This window comes from Microcaecilia unicolor, chromosome 10 (assembly GCF_901765095.1).
Source record: "Microcaecilia unicolor chromosome 10, aMicUni1.1, whole genome shotgun sequence".
In the NCBI taxonomy this organism is placed as follows: domain Eukaryota; kingdom Metazoa; phylum Chordata; class Amphibia; order Gymnophiona; family Siphonopidae; genus Microcaecilia; species Microcaecilia unicolor.
The window spans coordinates 206,446,097-206,461,571 of NC_044040.1; positions in this window are offsets into that span (position 1 = coordinate 206,446,097).

Consider the following 15,475-nt stretch of genomic DNA (forward strand, 5'->3'; position numbering starts at 1 on the left):
CATTTTGTTATCTTAGGGCCCTGGTTACTAAGCCGCATTATAGGCGCATTAACCGTGTACGAATCTACAATATCCCTATAGGCGCCTACATGGTTAGCTTGCGCACTAATTGTAGGCGCATTAAAAATACTAACATGCCTTAGTAAACAGGGCCCTTCATCTTTTCTTCATTGCTAGCATTCGTTGTGATCTTGTAAAGATCCTTAAAGCCTCATCATTTCTTCATTGCTAGCATTCGTTGTGATCTTGTAAAGATCCTTAAAGCTTCGTCATCTCTTCATGGCTAGCATTCATTGTGATCTTGTAAAGATCCTTAAAGCTTCGTCATCTCTTCATGGCTAGCATTCGTTGTGATCTTGTAAAGATCCTTAAAGTCTTCATCATTTCTTAATTGCTAGAATTCATTGTGATCTTATAAAGATCCTTAAAGCCTTCATCATTTCTTCATTATTTAATTACTGGCATTAGGCTTAATCATGCATCAACTAGCACTTATTTACCTTATGAAGGGCTGTCTGGTAAGGTTTGTCTCTTTGCAGATGATACTAAACTCTGCAACAGGGTGGACACCCTGGAGGGTGTGAATGACATGAGGAAGGACCTAGAGAGGCTGGAGGAATGGACCGATATTTGGCAACTAAGGTTTAATCCCCAAAAAAATGCAGGGTCATGCACTTGGGTCGCAAAAATCCGAGGGAACGGTACAGTATAGAGGATGAAGTGCTTCAGTGTATGAAGGAACAGCGGGATTTGGGGGTGATTGTGTCTGATGACCTTAAAGCTTCCAAACAGGTAGAAAAAGTGGCGGTCAAAGCCAGGAGGATGCTTGGGTGCATAAAGAGAGGCATGACCAGCAGGAAAAAGGAGGTGATAGTGCCGTTGTATAAGTCTAAGGTGAGGCCCTATTTGGAGTACTGCGTGCAGTTCTGGAGACCGCACATACGGAAAGATATAAACAGGATGGAGTTGGTCCAGAGGGTGGCTACAAACTTAGTAAGCGGTCTTGAACACAAAAATTATAGGGACAGGCTTATGAACCTCAACATGTATACGCTGGAAAGGGAAATGGGACTTGATATACCGCCTTTCTGAGGATTTTGCAACTACATTCAAAGCGGTTTACATATATTCAGGTACTTATTTTGTACCAGGGGCAATGGAGGGTTAAGTGACTTGCCCAGAGTCAGAAGGAGCTGCAGTGGAAATTGAACTCAGTTCCCCAGGATCAAAGTCCACTGCACTAACCACTAGGCTACTCCTAGGAGAGGAGGGAGAGAGGAGACATGATAGAAACATTTAAATATCTCAAGGGCATTTATGTACAGGAAGTGAACCTTTTTCAAATGAAGGCGAGCTCTGGAATGAGGAGGCATATGACAAAGTTAAGAGGGAATAGACTTAGGAGTAACCTAATGAAGTATTGTTTCACAGAAAGGGTGGTGGAGGCGTGGCATGGCCTCCCGGTGGAGGTGGTGGAGTCTAGGATTGTTCCAGAATTTTAAAAGGCATGGGATAAGCATGTGGGATCGCTTAGGAACAGGAAGAATTAGGGGTTACAGAGGATGGGCAGACTGGATGGGTCATGTGGCCTTTAACTGCCGTCATGTTTCTCTATGAAGATTCTGACAGGCACCCGTGTCGCCTGACTGGCTTCGTCGGAGGATCTCACATCAAAATTGCGAGACCACTGCCCGTTCCCAAAACAGAGTTAATGTTGCTATTAGCGAGCAGCCCTTACCGCCCGCCTATTTTGTAGACAGTAAAGGCTTGCGAGCTAATCAGCACGCAGTAATGTGACTGAAATGATCTACACTGTCACACCCACTCTCCACCCCCCAGACACACCCCCTCAGAAAAATTAAGAAACATTTTTCAGCACGTGGTTTTCACACAAACATTGGGCTTTCGCCACAGGACACCTCAGCGCATCCCACGGTGCGCCCTATTAAGCAGCGGTAAACTGCAGTAGAATTGTAGATGCTGTGGGATATAAATTTGATATTTTAGGGGGTCTTTTACAAAGATGCAATAGCATTTTTTAGCACACGCTAAAAACGCTATCCTGCCTTTGTAAAAGGAGCCCTTAATCTCCGTTGCCTTGCAGATGATTCTAGGCAACTGGAAACATGCAAACATGTTACAAGCTACATTCTGGTGGAACATAGTATGTATGATATCAAAATTTGAATTAAAATCTGCTGAAAAAAAAAAACCTTTGGACATGGAAACTTTTGGATACATATTTAAAACAAAGATTTGTAATGACAATGACATTCTATGTATGGACTCAAGGCAACCAGTGTCTTTATATCTACTCGTAGACTTTGATAGTCACAGAAAACTACCAGTTTATTATGTCTCTAAATAGCATTTCCCTTTTGTTTTTTTATTATTGTTGTTATTTTTTCCCATAATTGTTATTTTATACTTCTGTTCATTTGAGCATGTCATGTATTTCTCTGATGAAATATCATTTTGTTTACATGTTTTGTTACTTTAGAAAAAAAAAATTAATAAAAAAGATTTGAACTACAAATAATCAAACTCTAGTTCCTCAAGCTTTATTAGATCCATCCACATGTTTCCCATATTTTCCAGGATGTCCACTCTACTGCAGATGTTGGCATATCATCTACAAAAAGGCAAACTTTTCCTGACAGCATTTTATATCCAAGGATTCCAGAGACTGTTTTAGCAGTGACTCCATTTTTTTTGTTACATTTTTATTACATTTATACCCTGCGCTTTCCCACTCATGGCAGGCTCAATGCGGCTTACATGGGGCAATGGAGAGTTAAGTGACTTGCCCAGAGTCACAAGGAGCTGCCTGTGCCTGAAGTGGGAATTGAACTCAGTTCCCCAGGACCAAAGTCCACCACCCTAACCACTAGGCCACTCCTCCACTGTTGCTACTATTTGAGATTCTACATGGAATGTTGCTATTTCATGTAGAAGTCGGCCCTTGCAGATCACCAATGTGGCCGCGCAGGCTTCTGCTTCTGTGAGTCTGACGTCCTGCACATACGTGCAGGACGTCAGACTCACAGAAACAGAAGCCTGCGCAGCCTTCTACATGGAATGTTGCTAGTGGAATAGCAACATTCCATGTAGAATCTCCAATAGTAGCAACATTCCATGTAGAATCTCCAATAGTATCTATTTTATTTTTGTTACATTTGTACCCTGCGCTTTCCCACTCATGGCAGGCTCAATGCGGCTTACATGGGGCAATGGAGGGTTAAGTGACTTGCCCAGAGTCACAAGGAGCTGCCTGTGCCTGAAGTGGGAATTGAACTCAGTTCCCCAGGACCAAAGTCCACCACCCTAACCACTAGGCCACTCCTCCATTCATTTACTCACCACAGAAGTCAGACTGACCAGCGTGTAGCCTCTTTATTTCTTTCAGTTTTAGAAAAAGGAAGACCTTCTGCTTGTTTCCCCTCCTTTTCCCTGTTCCTGTAGAGGCAGACCTAATTGCTCTTTTCAGTTTCAGCTGGAACCGAAACTGTCATGAAAACAGGCTGAAAGCTTCTGCGGCTGAAACGAATCATCTGGATTCAGCCAAAGCAGAAACCAAAACTGAAAGCTCAAATTCGGTTCTATGAATGTGAACCAGCGAGGGCCACTGGAGACTGGCAGAGCTTGCTGTCTGCATCCCTCTGCTAAACCGCAGTATCCAAGCCAGAATAAAATAATATAAATCATGATTTTTACCTCCAAGCAAAATAGCCTCCACGCGCATGGATTGCAGCTAATAAAAACAAATTAAACACCATCGTGCTTTTAGCTGACTCTGCGCTGCTTTAGGAGTCACCACGAATGTCATAACACCACAGAGAAGCTAATTCCTACACAGCTTATCATCCCAAATTTATAGACTTACTACTACTATTACTATTTAACATTTCTAGAGCGCTACAAAGTGTACACAGCGCTGAACAAACACAGAAGAAAGACAGTCCCTGCTCAAAGAGCTTACAATCTAATAGACAAAAAGTAAAGCATTTAAATTTAAAATATTTAAGCAGTCAAGGGATATATATATATATATATATATATATATATATATATATATATATATATATACACATATACTGGGGGAAGATATATTATAGAGGGGGGGAATGTGGGGTTGGATAGGGGGGAGAGGGGGAGGAGATGAGGTCAAGGACGCCATACTTGGGAGGACAGATACTGGAGCGCCTGGGAAAGGTCCTCCAGTGTCTGCCCTCCCATATGCAATACCTCTGCCATGTCCTGGAGCTCCTCTGCGGAAAGGTTAGTACGGGCGAGAGGGATGGGAGACGAGGCACGGTCAACAAGGGTAGGAGTGGGAGGGATAGAGGAGGTGGATCTGTTGAGGGTGGGAGCAGGGGGAATGGGGGAGGTACTGCGGTCAAGAAGGGTAGTTGGGGGGGGTGAGAGGGGATGTCCTCCCCTGTGAGGTCCACCACGGCACCATGGACAACTTACATTCCTGTTAAAATTTTGTATCAAAAGCGTTTATTATGAGTAGTCTACTTACCATCTAAACTATTGTGCAAGATCATACGTGCAGAACGAAAAAAAATAATACAAAGAGTAGCCCCCCCCCCCCCCCAGGACTACCTTACAATTCCTGAAAGTCTAGTGGTGTCATCAGGATAGAAGCCACGCCCCAGTCACAGCATCCATTAGAATGGGCAGGAGTGACTGGGGACTGTTCCTGCCCCAACTACACCAGGGATTGTAAGATAGGCCTAGGAGGCCTTACGGGTGGGTGGGAGGGATCTGGGAGGAGGAACAACTCCCGTTCGGAGGGGGGGGAGGGAGGGAGACAAATGGGCCAAAGCACACATTTTCGGCTTCCAACAAAAACAGATGGTCATTTTGGGCAGAAACTGAAAGTATGGCTGAAAATTTGATGTTTCGGACAAAACCAGAACTGGGTAGAAAAAGGAGTTTGGGGCCGGTTTCGGTTCCATAACTGAAAAACAAAATCGAACTTTGGTTGGCCTCTACATTCTTGACTCAAAAGAAGTGTGAAAAAGTCAAGACAGCGGAGCTGCTCGAACTTCCCTAAGGCCCCGATGCTCTGAAGCATATGTGGACGCTAGCGACGCATCTGCTAGTGCTGAATGGTCAGATCCAGTTCTGAGCACAGTGAGCGTGCAAATGTGGTCATCCCGTATTCCTCTCCAATGCTCAGAAGGCAGCGCGCCAAACAAGGGTGCTCCTCCCGTGGCAAACCCAATGCCAACCCAGAGCTGGAATTAGGGTTGTGCCGAGCTGTAGAGATGAACCGGGAGACCAGTGTTGCTGATCCTCCCGCAGCCCATCATCTCTCCCATGCAGGGGCCCCGTGGCGTTCCCTCCCGCTCCCTGCTATTGCCGTCTCCTTTATGCAGGGCTGCAATCTGACTGCTTTGCCTCTCCTCCCCCGAGTTGCAAGGTACCCTCCTGGCACATACCTGAAGCCACCCTGATGGTCTAGTGGATTCTTCGGGGCAGGAAAGATCCCCAGTCTTTCCTGCCCGCTACTGGCGCTGACCCTCTCGCTGCCGCATCGCTTTTTAAAAATGGCTGCTGAGACTGAATTGCAGATTGTAACTTTTCTCCCTCTTTATATCTTCATATTTTATAACAATGTAAACCACTTAAGCACCCTTTTACTAAATAAAGCTTAGCGCTAATGGAATTACCTATGGTCTTCTTAACATTTAGCTCGGGCTAATTAAGTTGGTGTGAGCCAAGCTTTAGTAAAAGGGCCCCTGGCCCTTAGAAAGTACGCTATTGAATAATATATCAAGCATTACTAAACTTTGAAGCTTGAAACTTAAATCAAATCCCCAATGCTTTTTTTCACATTGCTGTGATGTTCTTATACCTAGTCTTTGCTTATGTGCCTCGCTTTATATGTTTATTTGGGGACAAACCTACCCCCCCCCCTCCAAAAATAAAAATAAAACTGAAATGCAAGGACTGAATTACTTCCCCCCTCTTCCCCACCCTAAGTCAGTACTTTGGCAGCAATTACAACCATTAGTCCATTGGGCTAGGTCTCCATCAACTCTGCACACATGGATTTGTCATTGTTAGACCTGTCGTCTTTACAACTATTCCAGCTCTGACACTGATGTCCCATGGAGCAGGGGCTTAGCCAGACAACAGATTTTGGGTGGACGTAGGCAAGAAGTGGGTGGGCACCAGGCGTTTCCCCACCCTCCCAACCCACGTTTCTTTCTACCTTGGCAGTCTGCAGTAGGCATGCGCTGAAAACAGAGCATGTGCAGGTGCTGGTATTGTGGAAAGTAGCGTTTTCGTTACCATTATGGGGGAGTCTTCAGCTTGGGATTCCCACCAGCTACAGCTAAATGTGTGCTACTGTTGGGTGGGCCTGAGCCCTAAGTGGGTGGGCCCTGGCCCACCTGTGGCTACGCCAGTGCCATGGAGGGTTCTGCTTCACCTGGTCTGTGTTTCCAGCAGCCTGCACAGCAGAGGGAAGTGTCTCATTCAGTTCCAGGGCCGCCGAGAGGGAGGGGGCAAGTGGGGCAAAATTCCCCGGGCCTCCAAGGGGGGCCCGGCGCCGGAGTCTCTCTCTCTCCTGCTCCCGACAGGACCCAGGTGATCGTGTCCCGACAGGAGCAGGAGAGAGAAAACTCCGGCGCTGAGCCCCCCTCGGAGACTGGGGAGGACCCGGAGGAGCAGACATTGCAGGTCTTCCTCCAGCGTTGCTCTTCACTCTGCCCTTTGCTTGCTAAGTGGCTGCTTTTCCTCTCACGCATGCATGCTCGGTTTTGAAACTGAACATGCCCTGAGAGAAGCAGCAGCAGCAATCGGGGGGGGGGGGGGGGTGGCAGCGGATGACTATCGTGGGGGAGGGGTGGCAGCCCTGCCCCCTAGGCCTGGTTCAGTCTCTCGGCGGCTCTGCTTAGGTCTGCTAGTTAGTCCAGGTATGGCAAGTCTTAATAATCTATAAACTAGACCAGTGTGGAGTCTAGGTGTTGAATCCAGTGAGTATCTTCAGAGGGATGGGCGAAAGGGACAGTGTTTCATCACATGTGGATGTCGCTCACCCTGTGGGGGGAGGTAGCCAGCCCTGTACTTTGATTCCTCTGCTGTTGAAACGGATCTGGTTATCCTAGGTATTGTATGAGATGCTCTTACTTTGATGCATAAATCGATTACTGCATTAAGTTACATGGTATTGGCAACATCAGAGCTTTAAAGTATCCTCTGGGGGTTTGAAAGCAATTTAAAATATGGGTTGAAAAGTTTGGCTATTTCCTGATTTATGTCATACTACAAAGGAGAATAGGATGAAAATTATTAGTATAAACTAGGAGGTTTTGGTCCTCAGGACTGATTTCAATTGTGTTTTCCCTGGAAATGTTTGGTTTGTACTTTCTTCTGTTAGAGTTATTTTCTTCAACCAGAAACAACTGAGATTTTTCTCTAAATGCAAAGAAGTGGTGGTAAGGGGCATAGGAGCCAACTTTTCAAAATGATTGGGGGTGCTGATTTTTTTTTTACAGGTGGTGCATTCCCCCCTCCCCCTTGACCCCATCCCCTTCCCTCTCCCTCATCCCCCTCCACCTCCCTCTGAGTTCCAGGGCCCCCTCCCTCCCTCCCTCCCAGTTCCAGGGGCCCCCCTCCCTTCAAGTTGCAGGCCTCCTCCCTCCGAATTTTAAAAGTCATCTATTTTACCTCGTCGGGTTAGGGCGGCAGCAGCGGTAAAAAGCATGCAGGTTAGGCTCGGTGCTTAGTTGTTTTCCCTTCTCTCTCTCTCAGCTCTGGTCCCGCCCTCATTTCCTGTTTCCGCAAGGGCAGGACCAGAGCTGAGAGAGAGAGAAGGGAAAACAACTAAGCACCGAGCCTAACCTGCATGCTTTTTACTACTGCTGCTGCCCTAACCCCGACAAGGTAAAATAGATGACTTTTAAAATTTGGAGGGAGGGGGCCTGGAACTCGATGGGAGGAGGGAGGGAACGAACTTCCGGTGGGTGAAATTTTGGGGGTGCTCGAGCACCCATGGAGTCGGCACCTATGGTAAGGGGGCAGTTGGAGAAGTAGCTTTTTGGAGTGGGGCAGATTACAGGGGGTAGTTTTAGGGTGTGGGAGCAATTTGGTGGCAGGGCAGTTACAGTGGGTTGTTTTGGGGATAGGGTAGCTTGCAGATTGGTGGTGCAGCTGCAAGGGGCTAGGTTTTTGGGATGGGGCAGTTTGTGGGGTGGTGGGGCAGTTTGTGAGGTTGGGGAGGGTAGGAGCAGTCTGGGGCTTGGAAGAGCAGGGAATTCCACTTCCTTGTGCTTTTCTCTAACTGCTACATTTCATTCTAAGTTTCTATGTTACGGAAGGTGGAACTTCTTTTCCCATGGAAATGCATTGGGCTATATTTTGGGAGGCTCGTTTCTCTGGAACCCTGGTCCAATTTAGCCCATTTTTTTAAAACTGAAAGTGTCTTTTTACTGGTTTTTCTTCCATGCCAAATTTCATCCATTTCTGTTAAGTTTTCTGCTATATAAGCTGGAACTCCTTCACTCATACAAAATGCATTGGTCCTTTTTTGGGGGGGAGGGGTGGACTTATTTCTCTGTGACCCCTAGCCCAATTTCATCCATTTTCAAACTTAATGTATCTTTTTGCTGGTTCTTCCCACATGCCAAGTGTCATCCCATCTCCATTAAAATTTTGAAGAGTTATTTTGCCCCCAGACAGACATTCTCAACCCTTCTTGTGCTATTCTTGTCAACTTCCATTGGGTAGGAAAGAATAATGAATCTGAAATTAATATTTGAATGATGACCTGAAACTCTGGGCCATAATACTGCCATTGAACATAAGTGTTGCCACCTGGGACGGACCGAAGGTCTATGAAGCCTAGTATCCTGTTTCCAACAGTAGCCAATCCAGGTCATAAGTACATGGCAAGATCCCAGAACATTAAAACAGATTTTATGCTGCTTATCCTACAAATAAGCAGTGGATTTTCCCAAGTCTATCTTAATAATGGTTTATGGACTTTTCTTTTAGGAAATTATCTGAACCTTTTTTAAACCCTGCTAAGCTAACTGCTTTTACAGAGAAAAGTAAATAAGGAAGCCAACTACAGAGGAAGTGATTTTGTGCATTTATAAAAGGATAGTTTGTTTCTCACTAGATGTGAATAACAGTATGCACTATTGTTGCTGAAAGTGGAATGTGCATTGTTTAGGGCAGTGTTTCACAAGTCCAGTCCTGGAGGTAACCCTTGCCAGTCAGGTTTTCAGGATATCTATAATGAATATGCATAAAAGAGATTTGCATATAACAGAGGCAGTGTATGCAAATTAAGTTTATGCATAGTCAATGTGGATATCCTGACAACCTGACTGGCAAGGGGTACTCCAGGACCAGACTTGGGAAACACTGGTTTAGGCTATCAGAATGGGGTGTGGGGTATGAATGTGATAAGTGAGAGGATTTTTAGAAAGAATTTGAAAGATAGTTACATAAGTACATAAGTAATGCCACACTGGGGAAAGACCAAGGGTCCATCGAGCCCAGCATCCTGTCCACGATAGCGGCCAATCCAGGCCAAGGGCACCTAGTGAGCTTCCCAAACGTACAAACATTCTATACATGTTATTCCTGGAATTGTGGATTTTTCCCAAGTCCATTTAGTAGTGGTTTATGGACTTGTCCTTTAGGAAACCGTCCAACCCCTTTTTAAACTCTGCCAAGCTAACCACCTTGCAGAATGAATGTGGATGATGTTATAGGTTAAATATCGACAAAAGTGATATTTGTAATAAACTAATTGGTAGTTACTTGGAGTTTATTATACATATTTATTAGGGATATCCTGAAAATGTGACTAGTTTGCAACCCTTAAGGATTAGAAGTGACTATCACAGTTTTAGCACATCTGAATCTCTAAAGCATTGGCTCACAAACCAGTCCTCAGGATACACAGGCTGTCAGGTTTTCAGGATATTTACAATAAATATACATGAGGTAGATTTGCATGAGCTTCTGCACTATATTAATCTATCTGTGGTGTATATACTTTTGTTTTTTTTTTTGTTACATTTGTACCCTGCACTTTCCCACTCATGGCAGGCTCAATGTGGCTTACATGGGGCAATGGAGGGTTAAGTGACTTGCCCAGAGTCACAAGGAGCTGCCTGTGCCTGAAGAGGGAGTCAAACTCAGTTCCTCAGTTCCCCTGGACCAAAGTCCACCACCCTAACCACTAGGCCACTCCTCCACTGTTGCTACTATTTGAGATTCTACATGGAATGTTGCTATTCCACTAGAAGTCGGCCCTTGCAGATCACCAATGTGGCCGCGCAGGCTTCTACATGGAATGTTGCTAGTGGAATAGCAACATTCCATGTAGAATCTCCAATAGTAGCAACATTCCATGTAGAATCTCCAATAGTATCTATTTTATTTTTGTTACATTTGTACCCTGCGCTTTCCCACTCATGGCAGGCTCAATGTGGCTTACATGGGGCAATGGAGGGTTAAGTGAATAGCAACATTCCATGTAGAATCTCCAATAGTATCTATTTTATTTTTGTTACATTTGTACCCTGCGCTTTCCCACTCATGGCAGGCTCAATGAGGCTTACATATTATATACAGGTACTTATTTGTACCTGGGGCAATGGAGGGTTAAGTGACTTGCCCAGAGTCACAAGGAGCTGCCTGTGCCTGAAGTGGGAGTCAAACTCAGTTCCTCAGTTCCCCTGGACCAAAGTCCACCACCCTAACCACTAGGATACAACCTATGTCTGTTTCAAATATGATTATATATATTTTTTTTATGAAGGGAGAGTCTATAAATGAGGTTTAGTTAAGCGAGAGACCTTGAAATCTTGGCTCTCTCAACAACAATTAACTTTCTGTATCCCTCCTTCCCCCCCCCCCACCCCACCAAATGTCTCCTTGAAACTGTTACATAAACAGCAGTCTCCCAAGCTGTATTCCTGCAAGGTGATAACATTCACTATTATCCAAGCAACACAATTTTTAAACTTGTAGAAAACCAAAAAGCCAAGTATTTTCATTACACGGACTGAAGCAAAGGTAAAACCAAGAGTAGGAAGTGCTCCTCAGAACCAATTGCTCCTGTAATAATACTGAGATGTAGCAAAGAAATGATTTATCTGATCATTGCAAGCCTTGAAAATACCACTGGTCTCTGGGCTAAACCATGGCATTCACATGGTTTGGCAGCTATTATATCCCTAAGCCTATCCTATGCTTCTCGGGCAGCTCGCAACCACACAGCCCTCTGGAGTCACTCCACCAAGCTGCAAGCGCCATTCCAGTGACCAAATGTTAAAGCTGGAACAATTATAAGGTGTTTAATCAAAATATTAAGATGTGCAGGTTCAAATGCACATTCTGTTGAATGTTTTCTTTACTGAGAAACACAGACTAGTCTAATAAAGGCTTGTGGATATCACACAAATCAGAGACTGTGGAAGGGGGGGGGGGGTGATAGCTGTTGCCTAGCAACAGAAGTTTATTTTCGATTTGGGTGCCATAAAGAATTCAGATTAGCTGTCAGAGGATTTAGGTCCTGTGGGATCAATATTCACTTATCACGTTTCTGAATACACAATTTGAGGCTAGGAATATGTAAGCCTAAATTACAACTGCAACACTTTATCACAGATTCACCATGAGAGTCATCTTTAATGTGCTTGTTACTAATTGAAATATTAGCTCTGTGTATACAGTGCTTTACTATTAAAGCAGCAATATTACTTACGCTTTTACGAACCGCAATTTGCTTTCCTTGATACATTGCTTTGATTTTGCTTTCCTTGATACATTGCTTTGATTTTTAGGTCTCCTATTTTCACTTCCCCAGTGAAAACCCTTCAGCTGCTCATGCTGTGTTTATGAGGTTGTGTTCCTTAAGGAAGGCAATGTGCTCATGTGTATTACTCTATCCATCCACCCATATTCATGCTTTGGGTGCATGCGATGAAGTTACAAAATAGTAAATTTAAAATGAATTGGAGAAAATTTTTCTTCACTCAATGTGTAATTAAACTCTGGAATTCATTGCCAGAGAATGTGGTAAAGGCAGTTAGCTTAGCGGGGTTTAAAAAAAAGGTTTGGACGGCTTCCTAGAGGAAAAGTCCATAGACCATTATTAAATTGGACTTGGGGAAAATCCACTGCTTATTTCTGGGATAAGCAGCATAAAATGTATTGAACTTTTTTGGGATGTTGCCAGGTATTTGTGACCTGGATTGGCCACTGTTGGAATCAGGATGCTGGGCTTGATGGACCTTTGGTCTGTCCCAGTGTGGCAATACTTATATATTTGTGACAGCCCTAAAGGTGTATAAAGGCTAGTTATGAATATGTGCGATGAGAGTGACTACGCTGTTGTCGCAGTAGTTGCAAGGGCCAGGTCTGCTCTGGGTGGCATCTGTTCTCTGATTCCAGCAGCAGTGTTGCCGTCACTTCATCCCCTTCAGCGACAGAACACACCTCATCTGTGCTGTGTACCAGTGTGCACTCTCTCAACTTGTTTGGCACTGTAGTGGGTTCTGATAAGGATCAGCACAGCAATCACCAAATTTACTTTATGGGTTTTAGAGGCAGGCTAATTTTGGGATGAAGCTGATCACAGTTCAAAAGGGTCAGCTATTGTCAGGTGAGTTCCCATGAATGAACCACAATCCATAGACTTGTGGAAAACTGTGATCTGAAAAAGGATGCAAGCAAAAAACTAAGAAAAAAAGTTGCAACTTGTATGTTCATTTAGTCTTTTATTTGTTACATTTGTACCCCGCGCTTTCCCACTCATGGCAGGCTCAATGTGGCTTACATGGGGCAATGGAGGGTTAAGTGACTTGCCCAGAGTCACAAGGAGCTGCCTGTGCCTGAAGTGGGAATCGAACTCAGTTCCTCAGGACCAAAGTCCACCACCCTAACCACTAGGCCACTCCTCCACTGTTGCTACTATTGGAGATTCTACATGGAATGTTGCTATTCCACTAGCAACATTCCATGTAGAAGTTGGCCTTGCAGATCACCAATGTGGCCGCGCAGGCTTCTGCTTCTGTGAGTCTGACGTCCTGCACGTACGTGCAGGACGTCAGACTCACAGAAACAGAAGCCTGCGCAGCCTTCTACATAGATTGTTGCTGGTGGAATAGCAACATTCCATGTAGAATCTCCAATAGTATCTATTTTATTTTTGTTACATTTGTACCCTGCGCTTTCCCACTCATGGCAGGCTCAATGCAGCTTACATGGGGCAATGGAGGGTTAAGTGACTTGCCCAGAGTCACAAGGAGCTGCCTGTGCCTGAAGTGGGAATCCAACTCAGTTCCTCAGGACCAAAGTCCACCACCCTAACCACTAGGCCACTCCTCCACTGTTGCTACTATTTGAGATTCTACATGTAATGTTGCTATTCCACTAGCAACATTCCATGTAGAAGTTGGCCTTGCAGATCACCAATGTGGCCGCACAGGCTTCTGCTTCTATACGTGCAGGACGTCAGACTCACAGAAACAGAAGCCTGCGCAGCCTTCTACATAGATTGTTGCTAGTGGAATAGCAACATTCCATGTAGAATCTCCAATAGTAGCAACATTCCATGTAGAATCTCCAATAGTATCTATTTTATTTTTGTTACATTTGTACCCTGCGCTTTCCCACTCATGGCAGGCTCAATGCAGCTTACATGGGGCAATGGAGGGTTAAGTGACTTGCCCAGAGTCACAAGGAGCTGCCTGTGCCTGAAGTGGGAATCCAACTCAGTTCCTCAGTTCCCCAGGACCAAAGTCCACCACCCTAACCACTAATCCACTCCTTTATGAACAGATTCACCCAAGGTGGTGTACAGTAGGTACAGTTTAACATCAAACTTACAATTTTAACAGCATAACAATAGTAAAATCAACAAGTAAAAACATAAATACAATGAAAAAGGAAACCTTGAAAACAGCAAACTGAAACCTAATAATAGGACTACTATGAAAACACATTTAACAGAACAAAATTTCAAATAACAAGATATGATACGATGCAAGAACAATAGTGATGGAATACCTAAAAAGCACACAATTACAACATTCAAATAACATTGCTATGATACTAATCTCTTAGGTTTCTGCAGCTGGTGTTATGGCTCTTGGTTGGTGCCGCATTCAAATTTGCTTGATTGATATTTCAGCCATCTTGCTGTAGCTTTAATCAGGGTGACGTGTGGTAGGTGTCTATGTTTGGATTTTTGTAGTGGTTCTCAATCCAGATTGGTTGATGTCTGTCCAATCACATTTAAACTCCTGAAGGAAGAAAAAGTTGTTGGTTTCTGTCCTTCAAGAGTTTGGTTGATGTGAGTCCAATTGATTTAATCTGTTCTCTTAGGCTTCCGCGGCTGGCATCATGATTGCTGCAGTTGTCCAAGTTTTGCTGGGTTTGAGTAGGTGGAACCGACGTTTCAGCCATCATGATGTGGTTTTCTTCAGGCATCGCTCTCTCCTGACACACCCCTACAGGTCCAGCATTCTTCTCTCCTGCCTCCCACTCACCACAGGTCTGCATCTCTCTCTCCTGACCCGAACCTCCCCCCCATGTCCGGCATCTCTCTCCCTTCCCCTCCCCCCCCCCCCACCACCCAGGTCTGGCCTCTGTCCCTCGGTCCTCCAAACCTGCATAGCTGTCACTGGCAACCTGTGTACAGCTCAGATGTCTTCCCTCTGCTGCGATCTGCCTGTGAGTCAACAGGAAATCTCATCAGAGAAGGCAGGTCACAGCGGAGGGAAGCCCCCAGACTGGAAAGAGGCAGCCTAGTTTCATTGCTGCAGGTGAAAAACATACAAGTTTGTAGGTCCAAGGCAAAGGGGCTGATTCCAAACCTGGAGGGTTGGGAGGAGATGCCCAGGTAAAAAAAATAAAACTGCTTTACATTTTGGCACCAGTGGAAGAACTGAGAGCGACCCCTAAGGCAAAAGCAGCACCTGATTAACAAGCTCCTCTTATTGACCTATAAATGCATTCACTCTGCAGCCCCTCACTACCTCTCCACCCTCATCTCTCCCTACACTCCCTCCCAGGAACTCCATTCACTAGGCAAATCTTTCCTAATTGCACCCTTCTCCTCCATGGCTAACTCCAGACTGATCCTTTTATCTCGCTGCACTTTATGCCTGGAATAGACTTCCTGAGCCCTTACGTCTAGTTCCATCCCTGGCCGCCTTCAAATCCGGGCTAAAGGCCGACCTGTTTGATGCTGCTTTTGACTCCTACTTGCTCGTAACCTTTATCTTATCTTCCTCTCTTCAATAGTCCCTTTCCCTATGTGTCCTTCTGTCTGTCTTACCCTTATCCTCATTGGTCCTTTCTGTCCTGATTTAGATTGTAAGCTCTTTTGAGCAGGGACTGTCTTTTCTTCATGTTCAGTTGTGAAGCGCTGCGTATGACTGGTAGCGCTATAGAAATGATTTGTAGTATGTAGGGGATTATATATATGTTT